Source organism: Pipistrellus hanaki, assembly GCF_964339955.1.
Source record: "Pipistrellus hanaki genome assembly, chromosome: 1".
In the NCBI taxonomy this organism is placed as follows: Eukaryota; Metazoa; Chordata; class Mammalia; order Chiroptera; family Vespertilionidae; genus Pipistrellus; species Pipistrellus hanaki.
This window is the reverse complement of record NC_140503.1, coordinates 105,349,595-105,371,765: the sequence shown is the minus strand read 5'-3', so window position 1 is coordinate 105,371,765 and position 22,171 is coordinate 105,349,595. Positions and strand designations below refer to the sequence as shown.

The 22,171-nt window shown below is 41.9% G+C and overlaps 1 protein-coding gene and 1 pseudogene across 2 annotated transcripts in view; one reads left to right on the top strand and one right to left on the bottom strand.

Moving 5' to 3' along the window:
• THSD4 (thrombospondin type 1 domain containing 4) overlaps positions 1-22,171 on the top strand; it is a 691,206-nt gene that overhangs the window by 194,656 nt on the left and 474,379 nt on the right. The gene's annotated exons all lie outside the window — the stretch shown is intronic.
• On the bottom strand, positions 18,361-18,855 carry LOC311613182 (jun dimerization protein 2-like; annotated as a pseudogene). The gene has a single exon. The product of its transcript is annotated as a jun dimerization protein 2-like (transcript).

The window sequence follows — 22,171 nt, the reverse complement described above, 5'->3', positions numbered from 1 at the left end:
ATACCTTACTAAAAATTACTTCATAAGATATTTTACTACTAAGTATTTTTCACATTAACAAGTCTTTATAAATAGAACAAGCTATGACTGTTAAATGGTCAAATTTTTAATTAATACCATACTTCTCAACTAGCTGGAAATTCCCTTAGCTGCATCTTTACTTGTATCTGTGTCTAAAATGTGTTGCTTGGTAGTATTATTGAGTTTTATCTTGGCTACTTCTTTTTTGGTCCAAATCAGAAAAACTCATGTTTTACCTATTAGGGCTTCACTAAATATTCTCTTGACTGAGCTTCACCTCTTAAGTTGCTTCTAAAACTTATCAACTCAGTGCTTCACAAATTGTGTTTTCCAATGGGTCTTTCCAAATTTTAACCTTTTCTTGAACTGGAAATATCCTAGTGAGTTTTTAAATTAATAGTTTCTTAATAAATATAATTGCAAGAATTTTTTTTCATGAAGATAATACTCAGATTTTTTTCTACCATAATAAAAAGTTAGGTTTAGGCCTATTTGTATCATTACAGTGGTAACTCTTTATTTGACATGTAGGTAGATTTTTTTTTAATTTGATTATATATATACTTTCTATGCATTTTAGATTGATTGAGACCTGTTTTCTATCTGATGGGTTTGGGAACATCCTATTTTTATTATTGTTGTTGCTTTCCTATTATTATTATTTGTTGTCAATTTTATAGTGAGGAGATTTCAAAACTTATGTTGCTTTCAGATTACCTATCACATTTTTTTCTTAAAAGTTTTTACTTCAGATTTCCAACTTTTGACAAATGATCACCTAGGGATGTGCAGACTCCTGTTTGAGAAGCCTGATATTTGGGTTAAAGTCATGGTCATAAATAAATTAATAGTAAAAGATGTCACTACCTGGAAAATATACTAGAGAAAGTGAAATATGTAGGAAGCAAGGAAAAGTCCAGGAGTTGCCTTTTGGGTGGTTAAATACAGCAGTGTCATGTGCTTATACTTATATAAGGAAATGCAGGAAGGCTCATCATCTTATGGAATACTACAGGCCTGGTGTACAAAATTCATGCATGGGGAGGGGGGTTCCTCAGCCCGGCCTGCGCCCTCAGGTGATGTCTGACTGCGGGATAGGGCCTAACCAGCAGTTGGACATCCCTCTCGCAGTCTGGAATGCTGCATGCACTAGTGACCATACTTTTCATACAAGTGAAAGGCATCCTCCTGTTGTATGAGCAGCTACTTTTTTTTTTGCCCTGATTATAAAAAGTAGTACATAACATGATCCTTTTGAGGCAGTAGTACAATTTTCCCCATCTTATGGGGAGAAAAACTGAAGCAGAGAGAAGTTAAATAATTGGTTTTGTCACACAGTTATAAGTGTCAGAGTCAGGGCTGACTACAAAATGTGCAAGCCAGAGTCCATGCATGTCATTGCTGCATCATCCTGTTTTTTCTTTGTTAGAGTAGTCTTGCCAGGTTTTAATTTTTAAATCTGAGAGACTGTTCCCAATGTATAGGGTAGGGTCCCTAGGCCTGGCCAGTGATCAGGGCCAATCTGTGGGGCAACTGGCAGGTGGGGCAATCGCTCCTCTCTCCCCCCTTACCCTCTCTGGCACCTGCCTTGGCGGGCAGCTTGGTGTCACTGGCTGGCCAGCCCTGCCCCTGACCACCCCCGCTGCCAGCCGTTGTCTGCCTCTGCGGGGGTTGGGGGTGGTATGTACAGATGCTCAACACAGGAGCTGCCCCCAACCATTGAATGTCTGCCCCCCAGTGGTCAGTGCACATTATAGAGACTGGGCATTCTGCCACTTGGTCGATTTGCATATTAGGGTTTTATTATAAAAAGGATTGTGTTAATGTCTAATATTTAGAGAATATTTGGTGAAGCCAAAGAAAAACTGAAAATAATAGGATTATTCCCCAGTGTTTGTATAAAAAGCTACAGATCAAGATTTTCACCCATTGTGCTACCTATAATAAGTATTATGGGATAATATCCTTACATTTTTCTTGAATATGAATATGAGGATATTTTTTAATTTAAATGTTTTATATCCAGAGCAGTTCCAGACATTACCTGACTCAGAAAACAGGCCGATGATTATCTGTTTTAAGAACAAAGGATCGTAGAGTTTAGAGTTCTAAACTGCCTGGCACAGCCCTAGCCTAACGCTTTCCAGCCTTTGTTTGGGACTCATCCTTGATCACATAACATGTCTCTAGCTTTCTGCTGATGAGTGAATGACTGGGATTCCTTTTCCTATTTTTTTTTTAGCTGGATGAATCCTCCCTGCTGAATAATCATGTTATTAGTATGTTAGGGTGGTGTGAGCTGTAAGTGATGGTACCAGGGTCTGCCCCTTAGGGCTTCCCAGTGGCAGCGCTGGGACAGTATGTCCTCTGCTCCTGGCTAAGTAGCTTCTGAGCTGGCTCTCCTGGATATCCTGTGGCCGCTTCATCTCCTTTAAATGTATATTCTGCTTAAATCAGCCAGGTTGGGTGCTCTGTGTGCAATAGAGCACTTATAAAATCCATGAATGATGCTTCCATTGGGAATTGTATGTCATTTGGCTTGTTTTCCCTTGTGTCTTCTTAGTGTCTCTTTGGGACTTCCATGACTATAAGCTAGCTGGATGGCTTTAAAAAATTACCTTGTTTACAATGACATCCCACACTTGCAAAAGTTTTTTCTTTTAAGAATTAAATTCCAAGAAAATCGAATGCATGGTAATTAGATTTATTTCAGGCTTTGATTACTAACAAGAGAAGAAATACATTGTTCATAGTGCTTAATTTAAAAACTGTGACTGCCTGGAAAATATACCGGAGAAAATTATAATATGAATATCTATTTTCATCACAACGGATAAATTAGTACCTTTGTGTTTTGTTTATAACCCATAACAAACTTGACTGCATAAAAACTTTTGGTTACAAATAAGTAACCTTGTCATCACATGTTAAAGGTGACAGGGAGGTTTGCCTTTACTGCCAACTGCAATCAAGTTATTTTTAACACGTATAATCACACCCTAATTGATCTGTCTTAAAAATCTGTTTTCCTTTTTTAAAATAAATTTTATTGATAAACACATGCATATAATTTAAAAATCGATCAGTTTTAAAGACTTATAATGAAATACAGTATTTCACTCCAAAACTCTCCCTCCCCAGAGGCAGCTGTCTTCAATGCCATGAACTATTTCTTTTGGCATTTACTATCATATTTCTAGGCCATGTGAATCCATTTTTGATAGTCCTCCTTCTTGTAAGGTCACTGTATTTAGTAATCTTACACCAGCTACTCCAGCCTCAATTCCCTCCCTCACCTTCCCCATGTAGTTACAACTGAACCTTTGAATAGTAATTGTTTTCATGATTATGACTATGGAAATATTGTTCACTACAGTTCTTCATATGTTACCACATTTCTTTCTAAGTAGTTTGATATATATGTAATAGTCAGGATTCTCCAGAGCAAGAGAACCAATAGGATGGGGATATACAGTTTATTATGAGGAATTGGCTCACACAATTGTGGAGGCTGGCAAGTCCCAAGATCTGCAGTTTGTTGTTTGCAAGCTGGAGATTCAAGGGAGTCAGTGCTGTAGTTCCATTCAGGAAGCCAGCAGGCCCGAGACACAAGGAAAGCTGACATTTTCATTTTACTTCAAAGGAAGGAAAAAACTGATGTCCCAGCTCGAGCCACCGAGATAGGAGAAATTCAGTCTTTTTGTTCTAGTCAGGCCTTCAACTGATTGGATGGGGCCCATCCACATTAGGTAAAGCAGTGTGCTTTACTCTGTCTATTAAATCAGATACTAATCCCACTCAAAGACACTCATAGACACTTGCAGAATGATGTCTGACCTGATATCTGGGCACCCAGTGACGCAGGCAATGTGACACAAAATAAAAAAATAAAAAAAGATAGAAATGAAGCACCTGGGTTCTTTCTTTCCTTTTTAAAATATGTTTTATTGTGAGGGAGGGAGGGGGAAAGGAGGGAACGAGAGAGAGAGAGAGAGAGAGAGAGAGAGAGAGAGAGAGAGAGAGAGAGAGAGATGTGAGAGGGTTTTGCTTTCCCCACAGATCCCAATCTGGCATCAAATTGAAACCTGGATATGTGTGCTGACTGGGAATTGAACTGAGACATTTTGGTTTGTGGGATAATGCTTCAACAACTGAGCCACACTGGCCAGAGGTGTCACAGTATCCTTTTGGCATCTATCAATTTTTCCAAGTGCTCAAATACATAAAAAAAAAAAAACCTTCTTTGTGGGTCATTTCTTTTAATAGTTCTTTGATAGGTTTCCTCTTCATATTTTCCTCTGTATTTCTGGAGCTCTTTTTTGGATAGTGTCGCAAATTTTCTTATATTTTCCATTGTTTTGTTTTTAGGCTCTATTTTCTATGGAGTTTGCTTAGCTATCATCTTGAGTCTCTGTTAAGCTTTAAATTTTTATGCACATGTACTTTCCAAGAGCTCTTTCTTATTTTTTGGTTATTCCTTTAACATAGCATCCTGTCCTTGTTTCATGAATGCAATATCTTAATTATTCACTCTCTAAGAATATGATAGGATTTTAAAATTTATTTTTATTTTCCCTGCATGTACTCACACCTTCCAAGTTATTTTTCTGTCTGTCTGGACTCTGCCTTGTCATGTGAAGGGCTTTCCTGAATGTCCACCTTCAGTACGTATTTTGGGAGTAAGGCACTAAAAGTCAGTTGGCTGCTGAGTTTTCCTTAGGGAGAACAGATTTTGAGCTGGCCTTACACACAGTGTCGATATTTGGGTGTATTTCCTCTGAAACTTCATTTTCTCCAGAGAAGAATCCTGCAGTATCCTGTCTGGAGAGGTGGGAGTGTGGCTGGAGGCCCTATCCCCTCTCTTCTGACCTCCACCTTGTCTACTTCTTGAATCTGCTGCCTCTCCTAATATCTCCTAAGTGCATCCCTTAGATGTTTGCTTGTAGATGGGTATGAGGGATGCACTTTGGTTTGGCTACATAATGTGGGCTCAGTGACTCTGTTTTCCATCATGATTCCCATCCCCGTCCTTCATGGAACTTGTGCTTCCAAGGGCTGAGCTCCAGGTGGTCCTGCAGTTAGCTTTGGTCTCAGCAGAATCCTTTACTGAGTTTGCAGCTTATTCTCTATTATAATTTTTTCCTCCACTTTTCTCCAAGTCTGTTGACACCTTCATTTGCTGATGTCTCCTTTCGGTTGCCTTTATCCTTGTGGGTTAAATTATTTTTAATTGTTTACCAACATTTTGGTAGGGTTTGGGGAGGAAGAGGAGGTAAAGGCAGATAGTCCACCCCTCCATATTTACATGGAAGTGAAAATCTAGGCTTTCCTTTCAGGCCTGAGAGAGGAATGTACCCACACTTCCTTCACCCCTGCATGGGGGCTGCTTGGGAGCTGCTGCAGCCCCCATGAATCCTGGGCGGGGTCTTTGCAGCTCAGGTGCTAAGAATTTGTCATTTCCATTTTAGATATTAGTCCTCCTACTCATTGCTTCCCTTCATATTTTTCCTTCCCTAGCCCGCCCCCCTTGTAGCTCCTGTAGTCATTTATTCTCTGCTACTGCTGCTTAAAATTCTATTTTCAACAAGTCTTTAATACCTCTCTGAATCAAATGATCTCAAGCTTTCTTCCTTCCTATGTCTGCTCTGTTGTCATAAGCTGTGAGCGTCTCTTTCTGTTGTCTTCTTGTCTGTCCCAAGTGATTTTTATAAAGAATGTCTGTTAGACACTGTCTGGTTCAGTTACCAGGAGCTAACAGTCAATGACACAAACAGGTTCCTCTAAGAAGTCAAATAAAGCAAACAGAACATGGCTGAAGCAAGCAGAACTCGACAGAGACCTATCTACCAGTGCCTCCCGCCATGTTGAGGTCTGATCACATGGGCTGAAAGCTCAGCCCCACTTCAGTGGGTTCAGTTCAGGAGATACCAGTGCTTACATCTGTCCTTCTAAGTAAAGCGTCTTGACCTAAATGTTCCCCATCCTGACAGAGACTTCACATCCCCTGTAAGTGCTGATGCTGCCTTGACCATCTTGGGAACTCACTATTTTTGGTCTACAATGTCTGTCTTCACATCAGGGCTCTATGATTAGTACATAATGTAAATGCCTGGCCCAAAACGTATGGCCTGAATTTATCCAAGGCCCAAATAATTACCAAACATTCCTCTTATATAGAAGACAGATTTATTTTCCATGAAAACAATTTCTGCTGAGATATATTACAGAATATTTTACATTCTCTTGGCCTTGTAATAACACCACATCCAATGGAGCATTTGATGCATCAATGGCCACTCGGAAGGTTGTTATTTTTAACATACTGTTCTCAGTCAGGATATGTCATATATGTAAATAAATACAATCATATTTCCCCCTTTCCAGAGTTTTATGACAACTGGGAAGATAGATGAAGTTGGGACTGGGACCTAGATTGAGGCGGGTTGGCAGTGCTTGCATCAGAAAACCTTTGAAGGACCTGTGAATATCCTAAAGGTGAATGGGATGCTCTAGTTGTGGCATTTAGATAAGCAGACTGGGCTGGACATCTGTGGTTTTAGTTAGACAGGAAGGAAGTCATGTGGAATCATCCCTTGCCTCTATTACTCAATGTCTTCCTTACCCATGTCATGGTGATCATGGGAGCATGATGTTATCAGCTCCATTTACAGATGGATAAACAAGATGAGACTCAGGGAGGTAGAATGACCTGCCCAGGGTCACCATTAACACTCAGGGTTAGGATTTTAACTCAGGCCTTTTGACTCCAAGTCTGTGATCCTTCCAGCTGCTTCCTGAGCCCCTTTCCTGGATCATTAAAGCAAAACAAGCCAGCTTCCTGCTATTTGAGGGGAAAAGGGTTTAATGCAGACTGACTCATTGAGGTTGGCTGTTCCCTTTGGTTCATTTTACCAGGTCATGCCCGGCCCTCTGTTTCCTTTTGCAGAGACACAGATCAGAGGCATCTGGATCTGTATAAAATCACTGTGTGATCCTGGATGAATCATCTCCCTCTGAGTTTCAGTTTTCTCATTGTCAGATAAGTATATTGAAATTCAGTGGTTTCCAAATATGCTGGTGCATCAAAATCACCCAGGGAGCTGAGGCATATTTTACATATGACATTGACTGATTTCACGTGTGCAATTCAATGATTTTTAGTACATTTACCAATTTGTGCAACCATCACCATATATCAGTTTTATAACTGATTTTCATCATGGCAATAACATTCCGCATGCCCGTGCTAATCCCCATTCTCACCCACACCCCAAGCCCTCAATAATCTGTGTACTTTCTGTCTCTGTAGACTTATGTTTTCTGGACATTTGATATAAATAGAATCAAACAATATGTGGTCTCTTGCATTTGTCTTCTTTTACTTAATGGAATGTTTTTGAGGTTCATTAATGTTGTAGGATGTATCAGCGGATTGTTCTTTTTTATTGCTCAATAGTATTCCATTTTAGTCTACCCATTTGTCTATTCGTAGACATTTGGTTCAGTTTATGAACTTAACAGACAATGAGTAATGCTGCTAAGAAGGTTTATGTACAAATCTTGTATTCATTTTTCTTGGGTAGGTACCTAGAAGTGGGACTGCTGGGTCATATGGTAATTCTGTATTTAACTTTTTAGGAAACTGCCAAACTCTTTTCCAAAGTCAATGCTCCATTTTACATTCCCACCAACAACATATAAGGGCTCCCAGGGGAGCCTTTTAAAAATTCTCATTTCTGGACTTTACTCCCCAGAGGTCTGGAGTGAGGCCCAGGAATTTGCATTTAACAAACTTCCAAGGTGATTTAAATACATCTGGTTGGTGGTACGTGTTCCGACTCACTAAGACCAAGTGACCTCTGAAGCCTCGCTGAGGCCAGTTGTCTCTATTAGTTTGTGCCTCTTGGGCAAGTTTCATTTTCCTGCCAAGTCTTTCTGTTTGTCAGAGAAGCAGTTACGCTGAGCGGGATGGAGGAGAATGGCCAAGCAGCATGTATAAATCTGTGTTACACCTGTACTGCATTATCCTCTGCACAGCCAAGGCTTCATGTCCCTGGCTTCATAGACATAACATTTTATCACAGGTTTTTATGTATTATCAAGCTGTAAAAGTGCCATAAACTCAAGGGCCCAGTTTTCAGTGCATATGAAAACTGCATCCTATTCCTTTAAGTCATAATCTTGGTTGCTGTGATTTTAGTAACATTTTGAGAAGTCTTATTCCAACCTTGCCATTTATTAGCTGTGACTACTTACTGAAATGGCTCTGAGCTTGTTTCTTTATCTCAAAATGGCATTAATACTATTGACTTAATATTGTAGAATTTCTGTAAGGATTAAATGAGATAATATGTGAAAGGTAACTAAAATAAGCTTTAGTGCCCTCTCTCTCTTTCTTCCCATGCCCTCTTCCATTTTTATAAATATTTGGAAGTGCTTCTTGGCCATTTGTATATCTTCCATTATTTCTTTAACTGTATTTTATTGTACTAAGAATATTTAATATGAGATCTACCCTGTTAAAAAAATTTTTAAGTATAGTTCATTACAGAGACAATGTTGTGTTATCGGTGGAAGTGGGGTATCTCTTTCCCCACTGAGTGCTGGGTTAGGGGATCTTTATGATAGCTTGAGAAAAAATACTTTTCTTAAACTTGTGTAAGAGGATGGGTGGTTTTTATTTTCAGGGAATTACATTCTGGGTTTCCAAATTCTCATTTCAATTAATCCAATCCTAGCAAAAGTGAAGCTGGGGAATCAGTAGAGCTAGAAGTAAAGCCAGTGTCCATAGTTTCCATTTCATGTTGGAATTGGGTAGTCATATTATTCCATTGTGTGTGGCGAATGCAGGGGAGCCAAGAGAGTGTGCCCCCTGAAACAAGAGTCCCAAGTGAACCTAGAGGGCCAGGAGACAAGAGAACACATTTTAGGGGATTAAATATTTCACACCTACTCTGGCTAATGACTTGCTCCCAGGTATGACTGACAGACAGCTACCTTCCCTATATCACCCATACATTACTGGACATGTGTCTACTCTTCCCTCTGTAAAGTCTTTTCCCCCAGTGATCTGCAGGGAATAGATCTGCTCCCTAAGGAGTGTTAATCTGCAGCTTCCTGGCAAAGCTGCACAAATGACTATGCCTTATAATGCCTGGCCTTCCCTTTGCTCCTTTTCTTTTATTAACAACTAGGTTAACTTAATGGTATCAGTTGTACAGCAGATCTCTAGAATTACTCATTTTGTAAAATTGAGAATTTCTGTCCATTAATTAGCAACACTTTATTTCATCCTTCTCCCAGCCTCTGGAAACCATCCCTCTACTTTCTGATTCTATGTAGTAAGAATATTTAATATGAGATCTACCCTGATTCTATGTGTTTGCCTATTTTTGATATATCATATGCATAAACATGTAGCATTTGTCCTTCTATGACTGATTTATTTCATTTAGTACAGTGTCCTCAAAGTTCATATATGTTATTACATATTATAGGATTTCCATATTTTTTTTTTTAGGCTGAGTAATATATTAGGTCTAGTAATAATTAATGTCGTTTTCTAATACTTTTTAAAATCGAATTTATTTAAACAATACAACAAAATTGAATCAACAATATAGTTGCCGTTGTTTTCTACTACTTGTGCCCAACGCTCAGGAAGCATTTTAATCCCTCTGTTGTAAAATTCTTGTGATTTTGATGCAAAAAATTCGGTCAATGCATTTTTGAGGCATTCTTCATTATTAAATTTTTTTCCAAGAAGAAAGTTTTGCAAAGAACGAAACTAATGGTAATCGGAAGGGGCAATATCAGGAGAATATGCAGGTTGAGGGAGAACTTCCCATTCTAACTGGCGCAGTTTTTCAGCAGTGATTCTTGCAGTATGCAGTCGTGCGTTATCGTGGTGAAGAATTACGCCCTTCCGATTAATCAGCACGGGTTCTTTTTCTCTTAAAGCTTGGGCTAACCTTTCCAATTGGGCACTATACACTGCACTTGTAATGGTTTGGTTAGATGGTAAAAGTTCATAATGAAGAATTCCTTTAAAATTCCACCAAACACACAACATCACTTTTTTCGCATGCAAGTCAGGTTTTGGCGTGGGCTGCGGAGCCTCATTTTTGTCCAACCATTGAGGCCGCCTTTTCAAATTAACATACAGCACCCATTCTTCATCTCCGGTAACAATTTGCTCTAAAAACTGCAGACGGTTTTGACGAGAGAGGAGCGAACTGCAAATTGTGACTCTTTGATTACGGTTGTTGTCGGTCAACTCATGAGGAACCCATTTTCCAAACTTTTGGACTTTGCCAAGTGCACGCAATTGATTGGAAATTGTTTTTTGTGAACAATTTAAAGTTGTCTCAAGCTCTTGTTGGGTAATTTGAGGATTTTGCACCAAAAGAGCTTGAAGAGCTTCTTGATCAAAATTGGACACACGGCCTCGACCACTCTTGTCATCTAACGAAAAATTTCCCTCACGAAATTTCTCAAACCAACGCTGGCATTTTCTGACGCTAACTGCATCTTGACCAAGAGCACTACAGATGTTTTTTGCAGCCTCACTTGCTTTTCTTCCTAATTGGAACTCGTAAAGCATGCAGTGCTGAATATGCTCTTCATCCGCCATCTTCTTAGCCCTAGTTTTGCAACAAAAACCAAACCAAACACAAACTTTTTCAAGCAAAACTTGTTAATTGCACTTCACACGTTCTGTAGATACCACGTGTTTGAAGGTTATGTCAATACAAGTCAACACCAAGCAAGATTTTAAATGTTTGAAAACGACATTAATTATTACTAGACCCGATAGATCTATACTAGAGGCCCAGTGCACAAAATTCATGCACTCAGGGAGATCCCTCATCCAAGCCTGTGCCCTCTCGCAGTCCAGGAGCCTTCAGGGGATGTCCAACAGCTAGCTTAGGCCTGCTATGCATCACTGCTGCATTCACCAGCCATGAGCCCAGCTTCTGGCGGAGCAGCACTTTCACCAGGGGGCAACTCCTTCATTGAGCATCTGCCCCCTAGTGGTCAGTGCGCATCACAGCAACCAGTCATTCTGCCATTTGGTTGATTTGCGTATTAGATTTCTATTATATAGGAATATATATCACACACATTTTCTTTATGCATTCATCCATCAATGGACATTTAGGTTACGTGTACATTTTGGCTTATGTGAATAGTGCTGCAAGAACAGGGGTGTGCTAATATCTCTTCAAGAAACTGAGTTCAATTCTTTTGGATAAATACTCAGAAGTAGGATTGCTGGATCATGTGGTAGTTTTATGAGGAATCTTCATACTATTTTCCATACCGACTGCACCATTTTGCTTTCCCTTCAATAGCATATTAGAATTCCAATTTCTCCATATCCTCACCAACACTTGTCTTTTTAATTTTTTTAATAACCAACCTAACAGATGTGAGGTAATACCTCATTGTGGTTTTGATTTGCATTTTCCTGATGGCTAGTGATGTTGAACATACTTTTTTATGCCTGTTGGCTGTTTGTATATCTTCTTTGGAGAAGTGTCTATTCAAGTCTTAGGCCCATTTATGAATCTGGTTAATAGGGTTTTTACGTTTTTTTGTTTTTTGTTTTTTGTTTTTGCTATTGAGTTGTAAGAGTTCCTTATAATTTAAGAAACTAACCCCTTATCTGATATGTGCTTTGCAAATATTTTCTCCCAAGGTTAGATTGACTTTTCACTCTGATAATTATTTCTTTTGCTGCGCAAAAGTTTTTCAGTTTGATTTAATCTCATTTGTCTATTTTTGCTTTTGTTGCCTGTGTTTTTGGTGTCATGACCATGAAAACATGCTAAAACCAATGTCATAAAGCTTTCCCCCTTAATTTTCTTTTAGGGGTTTTACAATTTCAGGTTCTAATTCATTTCAAAATAGTAGTAACTTCTGTGTGTGGTCCAATTTTTGCATGTGGATACTCAGTTTTCCCAACACTACTTGTTGAAGAGACTGTCCTTTCTTCTTCTATTATTGGCATCTTTGTTGAAGATAAGTTGATTGTATATGTATGGTTTGATTTCTGGGTTCTTTATTTTGTTCCATTGGTCTATGTGTCTATCTTTATGCCACTAACTTACTATTTTAATTATTGTAGCTTTGTATTATATTTTGAAATCAGGAAGTGTGATGCCTCAAACTTGGTTATTTCTCAAGATTGTTTTGGCAATTGAGGTTTTCTGTAGTTCCATAGGAGTTTTAGTACTGTTGTTTCTTTCCTTTTTTTAATTAGTAAAACTATTTTATTTCCTTTTATTTTATTTGAATTTATTGGGGTGACATTGGTAAATAAAATTATATATGTTTCAGGTGTAAGTTAGTACTGTTTTTTTTTCAATTTTTATAAAAACTTTTAATAGAGATTTTAATAGAAATCTGTAGATTTCTTTGGTGTATTGCCATTTTCACAATCTTAAGACTTTCTATCCATGAACATGGGAAGACATTCATTTGTGTGTTTTTCAATTTCTTTCATCAGTGTTCTATAGTTTTCACTTTACAAATATTTCACCTTTTTACAATTAACTAAAGATATAAAGCTTTATTGCTAGACTCTCAGTTCTATACTATTGTTTATATGACTAGCCTTGTGATAATACCATGTTGTCTTTGTTACTATAACTTTGCAGCAATTTTTAAAATTTTGGAAGTTTGAGCCCTCCATTTTGTTGTTCTTTCCCAAGATACTTCCATTATTAAAAGGCCATCCCATTCTTATCCAGGACCAACTTACAAACATTTACTTTTCTGCTGGACCAGGGTTTCAGCTATGTCTATTATAAAATCAGCTACAAATGTATGATCTTACTTTTTTCCCCCACCTGATGAGGTTTCATTTCTTCTCCTCTAGGTTCCTCTAGTTTAGATAGTCCCTTCTTCCATGTGACTGACTCCACATCTCTCCTCAATCTGCAGACTTATGGCTAATTAATTTATCTTTAATCCTCTGGTTCAATGCTGACATTTTGTTTTGATCCTCTCCATTAGGGACCCTTAGATCAGGAGACCTCTCAAGGTGTCTGCTGCCCACCTCGACACCTTCCACCTTACCCACTGACCTCTGACTCATCTTAATGAGCTTCTTGGATTTTATTATATCAGGCATTGTTGTTTTTTATTATCATTGCGCTTGCACCCTCCAATTTTATCAACATGTATATTGTCTTTCCCAGAGATATTAGGTGACTTGTCCCAGTTAGGAAGATTTGAAACCTGGAATAGAACCTTATCTCCTGATGTAAAGTCCAGTGGCACATTGCCTTCTTCCTAGATAGTTCTGTTTCTATTTGTCTCTCAAGAAGAGCATAGTCATTGAATTCAGACAAATGTAGATTTGAGTCAGGCTTAGTCCCTTGCTAATTGTGGCATTCTGGACACATTTCTTAAAACATGTGAGCCCTAGATTTTTGTCTGTGAAATGGGGATGGTTATGTGGACTTAGTAGGATTAATATTCAGATCCAATGTACCTAAGAATGAAAAGTACCAATTGCAATATCTGGCACCAGTGATGGGTTGTTGCAAAGCCTCCAATCTCCTTTACAATAATGCCTCCCATTGTGTGGAATTTGCAAATTTCTTCTCAGATGGCTTTAAACCTGGGGACTTCTTGGTTTGGTGCTGGGCATCAACCCTTCCCTTGAATCTGCCTGGTCCTCTCAGGTTCTGCTCTGGCCTTTTGTGTGTCTGCTCTGAGCTCTGCTCCATCCTGCTCAGCTGGACAATGGGGACGAGAAACACAGAACAAAATGATAATTAAAAGAGGAGGAATGGGGTAGGGTGACTTTTATGGGACTGTTTAAAACTATTTTACCATATTTTGAGATGTTTAATACTTAGGTTATATTGTAACTTTATTTTCAAACTAGAGGCCTGATGCATGAAAATCCGTGCAAAACTAGGCCTTCCTACCTCCAGCTGCCAGCACTGACTTCCCTCCAGCACCAGGGACCCAGGCTTCCCTCCTCTGGCTACTGGCAGGCACCTGGGACTCCAGCTGGCTTCCCCCAAGGCTGCCTGCAGGCACTTGGAACCCCTGCTGGCTTCCCCTGACCCCAGCTTCATCAGGAAAGATGTCTGGAATGATGTCTGATCTAATTAGCATATTACCCTTTTATTATTATAGACTAGAGGTACAGTGCACCAAATTGTGCACGGTGGTGGGGGGGGGGCGGGAAGGGGGTTGCAACCCAGCCTACATCCTTTCCAATCTGGGACCCTTTGAGGAATGTCCCACTGGGATTAGGCCTAAATGGGCAGTCGGACATCCCTAATCCAGGACTGCTGGCTCTCAACTAACTGCTCACGTGCCTGCCTTCCTGATTACCACTAACCAGTTCTGCCTGCTAGCCTGATCACCCCCTAACCACCCCCCTTCCAGCCTGATTGATGCCTAACTGCTCCCCTGCCAGCCTGTTTGCCCCCAATTTCCCTCCTCTGTCAGCCTGGTCACCCCTAATTTCCTTCCCCTACAAGGATGATTGCCTCCAACTGCCCTCCCTTGCAGGCATGGTCCCTCTCAACTGCCCTCTCTTGCAGGCCTGGTCCCTCCCAAGTGCCCTCCCCTGCTTGCCTGATCGCCCACAACTGGCCTTCCTTACAGGCCTGGTCCCTCTCAACTGCCCTCCTTGCAGACCTGCTCCCTCCCAACTGCCCTCCTCTGCGGCCATCTTGTGGTGGCCATCTTGTGTCCACATAGGGGCAGGATCTTTGACCACATGGGGGAAGCCATATTGTGTGTTGTAGTGATGGTCAATCTGCATATTACTCTTTTATTAGATAGGATAGAGGCCTGGTGCATCGGTAGGGGGCAGCTGGTTTGCCCTGAAAGGTGCCTTGGATCAGGGTGGGCTTGGGGTGGCCTGAGCTAGGGGCCTGTGGTGATTTGCAGACTGACCATGCCCCCTGGCAACCCAAGTGGAGGCCCGGGTATCTGGGGTTTACTTATCTTCTACAATTGAAAATTTGTAGCCTTGAGTGGAGGCTTAGGCCATCAAGGGCAGGCGGAAAGCTTGGCTTCCTCCATTGCCTGGGAAACCCAAGCCTTCCTCCTGCTCTCTGTGGCTGTAGCCATCTTGGTTGGATTTATTTGCATACTTGCTCTGATTGGCTGGTGAGCATGGCTTGTGGGGTAGCAGAGTGATGGTTAATTTGCATATTACTCTTTTATTAGGTAGGATGGTTGGCCTTTTAATAGAAGCAAACTAAGGATTATGGTGCTTTGGAATGCTTCATCTATTTGTTCTGTACTTTTAGAGTAGGACCATTGTGGGCAGCAGCTCCTTTATCACTCTGGGCATTTCAGCTCTGGCCTGAAATTTGCGTGTCCAACTGAGCATGCAAGTGAGAGCTACTGTCACTTAGGCCTAACTGTTATGTTGTCAGGACCATCACAGGCCCCCTCATCAGAGGACTTCCAATCATTCACAGAGTCCTCTTCAAGAGGAGTTCTGGCAAATAATTGTTATATTTAACTAGTTCTCTCTAGTTAATTGTTACATTTTGTCATCTTGGCATCCTCCTGGCTTCCCTGGCCCTTAATCTGGCCCTGGAAGAGGTCCTGACCTTGTAGAAAGCAGGTTTCAAAAGCCCTAAACTAACAGATGGTAACTCTCATATCTCTTGGGGATAAGGGATGGAATTTTCACATATGTGCCTTTTGATTGTTTTTAGAAAATCTGTTTGGAATAGATTCTTACATTGGAGCAGTCTGGAACAAATGGAAAAGTTATCATCCCTATTGTATAACAAGGGCCAAGTTTTTATAAAAATAAGTCTTCTATGTATAGATGTGTTCCCTTTAAATACTTAGCAGAACTGAGCTTTTTCTTAAATATTAATTTTATCTACTCTGTATTTTTAAAAAAATATATTTTATTGATTTTTTACAGAGAAGAAGGGAGAGAGATAGAGAGCTAGAAACGTCGATGAGAGAGAAACATAGACCAGCTGCCTCCTGTACATCCCCCACCGGGGATATGCCCGCAACCAAGGTACATGTCCTTGACCGCAATAGAACCCGGGACCTTTCAGTCTGCAGACCGACGCTCTACCACTGAGCCAAACCGGCTTTGGCTACCTACTCTGTCTTTAAGGATACAATACTTCTATGTATTTTAGGTTTTTTTTCAAGTACTAAACAAGTTAAAAAAACATAAACAGTACCTTTGTTGGGAATCAGAGAATATCTCTCCAAGATGAGGACCTCTGTGTAGAAGGGGCTTTCAGCGCTACACCAGGATGGCTGGATCTTGGGGTGCTTTGATTCATGTTGAGTATTAGGGATTGGCTTGGTTTTTATTTCTGGACCAGATGCTGTATTCATAGAAGTTTCTCATCACTTTTCCCACTGAATATGTCAGTGCCTATTCAAAACAGAAGTCAGCTTTTTAAAGCCCTAGTACTTACCAATCCCCAAACAATTATCCATGAAGACACTAGTATAAGAGTAAGAAGTACCAGTAAAAATCTAGAGTGTATAATGTGTTCTTTTTGATTGCTCTGTCTGCTTTATATGCTTCATGTAATGTCTGGCAGTCGAACAGTACATGAGAAGTTGCTTAAGTTCCAAATTAAGAAATTACAAGCCAGATAATAAAATAAATGAATTGTGCTGGCAAGTTCTAAGTGAGCATCAAAGTGCCTTGTAAATATCTTTTTCCTGAAAATATATATATATATATATATATATATATATATTTTTTTTTTTTCTGAAATCACGGCCAGGGGAATCTTTTGCTCTGACATTTTACCATTGTCCAAAACAATATTTGTTTGAATAAGTCCCTTTTAAGAAATAAGAATTTTCTAAGGGAGAAGGTAAGTAAGATATAGACAGAGACTATTTTATTTAATACTAGAGGCCTGGTGCACAAAAATTTGTGCATTGCCGGGGGTTGGGGGGGAGGATCCTTCAGCCCAGCCTTCACCCTCTCACAATCTGGGAAAACTCAGTTAGGGTCCCTAGGCCTTTCCTGAGATCAGGGCCTATCGGGTCTTTCCTTCCCCTGGCTGCAAGCAGTTGGCCTTACCACTGCCACTGCCATATTTTGCCATGTGCGCAGCACTGCCCCCCTGCCACCAGTCACCCCCCTCTTCAGGCGACAGGCTTGGCTGGCCTGGGCCTCCCTGTTTCCTTCTTTGTTTCCTTCTTTCTTTCCTTCCTTCTTTTCTTTTCTTTTTTCTTTTCTTTTCTTTCTTTCTTTTTTTCTTTTCTTTTCTTTTCTTTTCTTTTCTTTTCTTTTCTTTTCTTTTCTTTTCTTTTTTTTCTTTTCTTTCTCCTAAGAGTAATATTTACTGAGCAATACAGAACTGAGTACTATGAAGGGTTTAGTAGGAAGGAAATGCACTGCATCCTGTTCCTTGCACTGCATCCCCTCCCTGCAGGCAGGCTCTAACCACTCTGCCTGCCTGCCTGATTGCCTCCAACACCCAAAGACTACAGTACTTAGAAGTTACAACTGCTGAATATCTGTTTGTAACAAACAAAGCATGGCATATTTATACTGTATCACATTGAGTGATTATAGAAATAAATTTATATATTGCTTGTATAAAAATATTAATTAATTAATTAATTTATTTATTTATTTATTTATTTTTGGTAAAGGAAAAAAAAAAGAAATTACAAAAAACATGTGCAGTTGAAAGGCCTGCCAGGACAGCCAGTCTGTAAACATTCAGTGAGTATGTGCTTTGAAAGGGTGCCCGTGCCTGGTGCCTAAGGCAACTCCAGCAGGGCCGGTGAGGGTGCATCCCAGCTGCCACTTGGGGCAAGACTGAGCTGGACCATGGAGGGTGGGTACAGCAGGGCGTGGCACTGTGCCCTTCTCCAGCCCTGCATCAGGATCAGGGTCAGGGTCAGGGCTGGGGCAGGCAGATTGCAGTTTTACTCTAAGTTCCATACTCAACCTAATTTTGGTTGCAACTCATGGCTTTTCCTGGCTGCTTGGAGGTCCTTTGGGTGGGTGCCTTGGCGGAGAGGCCAGAGAAGTGCCCACAGCTGCCTGGTGGAGTGGTTAGGGGTGTCTGGCCTGAGTCTCTGGCCCAGAGTCTCTGGCCTGCCTCCTGCAAGCCTGGCCCAGGCAGAACAGGCCCCCCTCAGAACTACTTTGGTTTCAATACTTGGTGCTGGGTTTCATCAGCCTGGGTTTCTTCCCCTGGTGTGGCTGATCTGAGTTTCACAAAAAACGCTTGGTCGATGCTGGCTGTGCTGAGCCTCACTGAAGAGTTTTTCATGCGGCAAAGAAGAGCCCTCTGGCACTCTCCTCCTCCTCCTCCTCTTCCTCTTCCTTCTCCCAGCCCATGGTCACTTCTTCTCTAGGTGCTCCAGCAGTTGGTTGCCTTCTGAGTCAGGGGTCTTAACAATGGTCCTGACAATGCCCGTTGAGCATCAGGATGAGCTGTTACCACTCCTGCTTCAGCTCTTCCATCTGGGTTTTCAGCTCCGCATTCATGAGCTCCAGCCACTCAGATTCCCGCTGCAGAAACTCCGTCTGCTCCTTCTTTTTGCTCCTGCATAGGGCTGCATCCATCCACTTTGTTCTTTCCTGGTGCCTTTTCCTCCACTCCTCTTCCTCATCTAGCTCACTTTTCACAGGTTGAGGCCTCTTGACAGGTTCACCTCCAGGAAGTGCAAAGGGGAGATCATGGCCCCAATGTTGCAGATGTCAGCGTATTTCAGCTTCTCTGCAGACAGGGCTGTGCTGGGGACTCTGGTCAGAGGGCTGAGCCCAGGCAGAGAGCCTGCAGTTATGGAAGGGTCTGAGATCTGCCCAGGCATCATGGCAGGAGGAGTGGCAGTCCAGCCCTGCAGAGGAGGAGGGCTGGACTGCCCTCCTCCCACAGGGAGAGGCTATGATCCTGGGGCCTGGGCCAGGCTGTAGGCACCATGCCCACTCAGGAGCCATCATGGTGCCAGCCTCACCTTTGGAGCATCCATTACCGCCAGCACCTCCCATCGCAACTGCCGAGTGTCCCTCTCCCAGGCTGTGGCCTGGGTCTTCCTCTTTGAGGGGATTGATCGCAGGGCTCTGCCTGCCAACCTCATCACCCCTAACCTCTGGCCTGCCTACCTGATCACCCCCAACCACTCATCTGCCTGCCTGATCGCCCCTAACCACTCTTCCTGCCTGCCTGTTTGCGCCTTACCACTTGTGGGGGCAGGGCCATCCCAATTAGGGGCCATCTGCCCACCTGATCATCTCTAACCACTTGCCTGCCTACCTTATCATCCCTAACTGTTCGCTTGCCTACCTGATTGGTTCTAACCACTTGCCTGCCTTGATCACCCTTAACCTCTTGCTAGGGGTGTGGGAGGCAGCCCGGCAAGGGACCGAGGTCGTTCTGGTCTCTGGGCATTCTTGGCATTCTTGTCGTTCTGGTCACTGGGCTTTTATTATATAGGATAATCTGTGCCTTTGCTGCATGACTAAGGAAACTTCTCTGCCCTAAATTCATTTTTCCCTAATTACCTACTAATTTTCTTTCACTAAAGGTTAGGGATTTTATTATTGTGGTTTGCATATTTTTAAACAAAAGCAAGAGAAAAAAATCAGCTGATGCTATCACTAAGCAAAGACTGCCATTATTATTTGGTTTTATATGGTATTTAATTTCCGATAAAAACTATGATAATCCTAAATAATAAAAGGCTAATATGCAAATAGGCAGAACTACTGGAACAACCAGTCGTTATGATGTGCTCTGACCACCATGGTGTGTGTGTGTGGAACATGGTGGGCATTGGCCCTAGTGAGATGGTGGAGCAGGTGAGTGGGTACATAAGACTAAAGTGGGGCACTGGTCACTGTCATGGGGGTGAGCATCTGGTGGTTACTGAAAATTCTTTGCTCCTGTGCACCACGGTCTTGCCAGGCACTCACACCTACTCCCGGTGCTTGCCCTGCTTATTCCCACAGCCAGCACTGGTCCCGATCACTTGGCACCATCATTGCTGCCAGCCCTGATCGCCCCTGAGGGCGCACCACCTCACCCTGCCTCTTAGGGATGATCGGGGCAGCAGCTGCCACTTATACTTGCTGATAGTGCCAGCCTGAATCACTTTGGGCCTTCAGCAGGTGTGAGTGGGGCCAGGGCTGTCATCGTGTGGGAGTAGCAATGGTGGGAGCAGGGCTGATGGCAACAGGGGACCCGGGGCTGCAGTGGGAGGGGACGGGTGAAGGTGAGGAGGATGGGCCAAGACCCACCCCTGTGCCTACTACAGCTTTGCAGCTTATAGTTCCTTTCAAGGTCCACAAATTCGGGCCCTGGGCCCCTAGACCTATCTAATAAAAGAATAATATGCAAATTGATTGTACCTCTGCTACAGTTACAAGCTACACCCATCAGCCAATCAGGTGTGGGTATGCAAATTAACTCAACCAAGAAGGCTGTGGCCATGGAGCAAGCAGGAAGTTTGGGTTTCTTGGGCAATGTTGGAAGCAAACCTTCCTGCACACTCTGGCTGGCTCAGGCCTCCACTCAAGGCTACAAAGTTTCAATTATAGAAGGTAAATAAATTCCAGATACCAAGGCCTCCGCTTGGGTCACTGGGGGGCATGGCCATCCTGAAAACCACCACAGGCCCCTCACCAAGGCCATCCCACGCCCCAATAGAACTCCCACCCTGATCCAGGACACCCTTCAGGGCAAACCAGCTGGCCCCTACCAATGCACCAGGCCTCTATACATTTCATAAAAGAGTAATATGCAAATTGACCACCAGTCCAACACACAAGATGGCTGCCCGCATGTGAATACAATATGGCCACCACAAGATGGCCAGTAGAGGAGGGCAGTTGTGGGTGATCAGGCCAGCAGGGGAGGGCAGTTGGGAGGGACCAGGCCTGCAATGGAGGACAGTTGGGGGCAATCAAGCCTGCATGGGAGGGCAGTTAGGGGTGACCAGGCTGGCAGAGGAGGGAAGTTGCGGGGGACCCAGGCCTGCAGGGGAAAGCAGTTGGGTGGGGGGGAAACCAGGCCTGCAGGGGAGGGAAGTTAGGGGTGACTAGGCCCACACGGGAGGGCAGTTAGGGGCAATCAGGCTGGCAGGGGAGTAGTTAGGCATCAATCAGGCTGGCAGGGGAGTGATTAGGGGGTGGTCAGGCTGGCAGGCAGAAGTGTTAATGGCAATCAGGAAGGCAGGCAAGTGAGCAGTTGGGAGCCAGCAGTCCTGGATTGTGAGAGAGTTGTCCATCCGGCTGCCCGTTTAGGTCTGATCCTACCGGACATCCCTTGAGGATTTCCTGAACTAGGCCCCTAGTCTCTATATAATGTTGGTTAGTCTGTCTTTCAGAACTTAAAAAAATATATTGTAAACAGCTTTCAGGTAAACAGAGAGAGACTTAGATCATGATTTTTATTGTTCCAAGTATCTTATTTAGTTGTGAATCATAATATATTTTATTAACCACCTACTGATGGCTCTCATGGTTGTTTATAGGATGTTACTATGTAAACCAATGCTTCAGTAAACATTTCTGAACATATTCCTTTATTTATTGGAGCATGGAGTCTCATCTCCTCTTTGCTGTTCTAAAAAGTGGCATCTCTTCATTTCTTTTTCAGTATCTTTCCAGATCTTCTGATCCTTTATAGTCCTACTTTTATAAATGTTTATTAATGTTTTCTGCTAATTAAAACTTCTCTTTAGATTTCAATTTACTTATCCTCATTTACTGGGGAAAAACAGAGCCTAGCTCACCTGGCTCTGAACTTTACACTAGAGGTTCCTAATCATGATGAACACTGGAATCAATTGGATCTGTAAAAACTTCTGGAGCTGGGCATGGGGTGGGCCCACTGTTGTAGTGTTGGTTAGTCATGAAGTAGACGATGTTTGTATTTTAGTAATCAATAATTTCATAAAACATCTCTGAGAGTAGCTCTTATGAGTATCCTATAAGATATGGTACACTTTTCTTTTTAAATTTCTATATTTATATTTTATAAGATATATTTTTTAAGCTCTATTTTTATCCTAATGCTAATATGATTCCAGTATAGTTCCTTTAGTAATATGTGTTACTACTGAGCAGGCCTATTTCCCCTTTATTACTCTGCCTTTTCCAACGTTCTCCTTGGTGTTCTGGGCTGTCCCTTTTCAGAACATTAGAGTG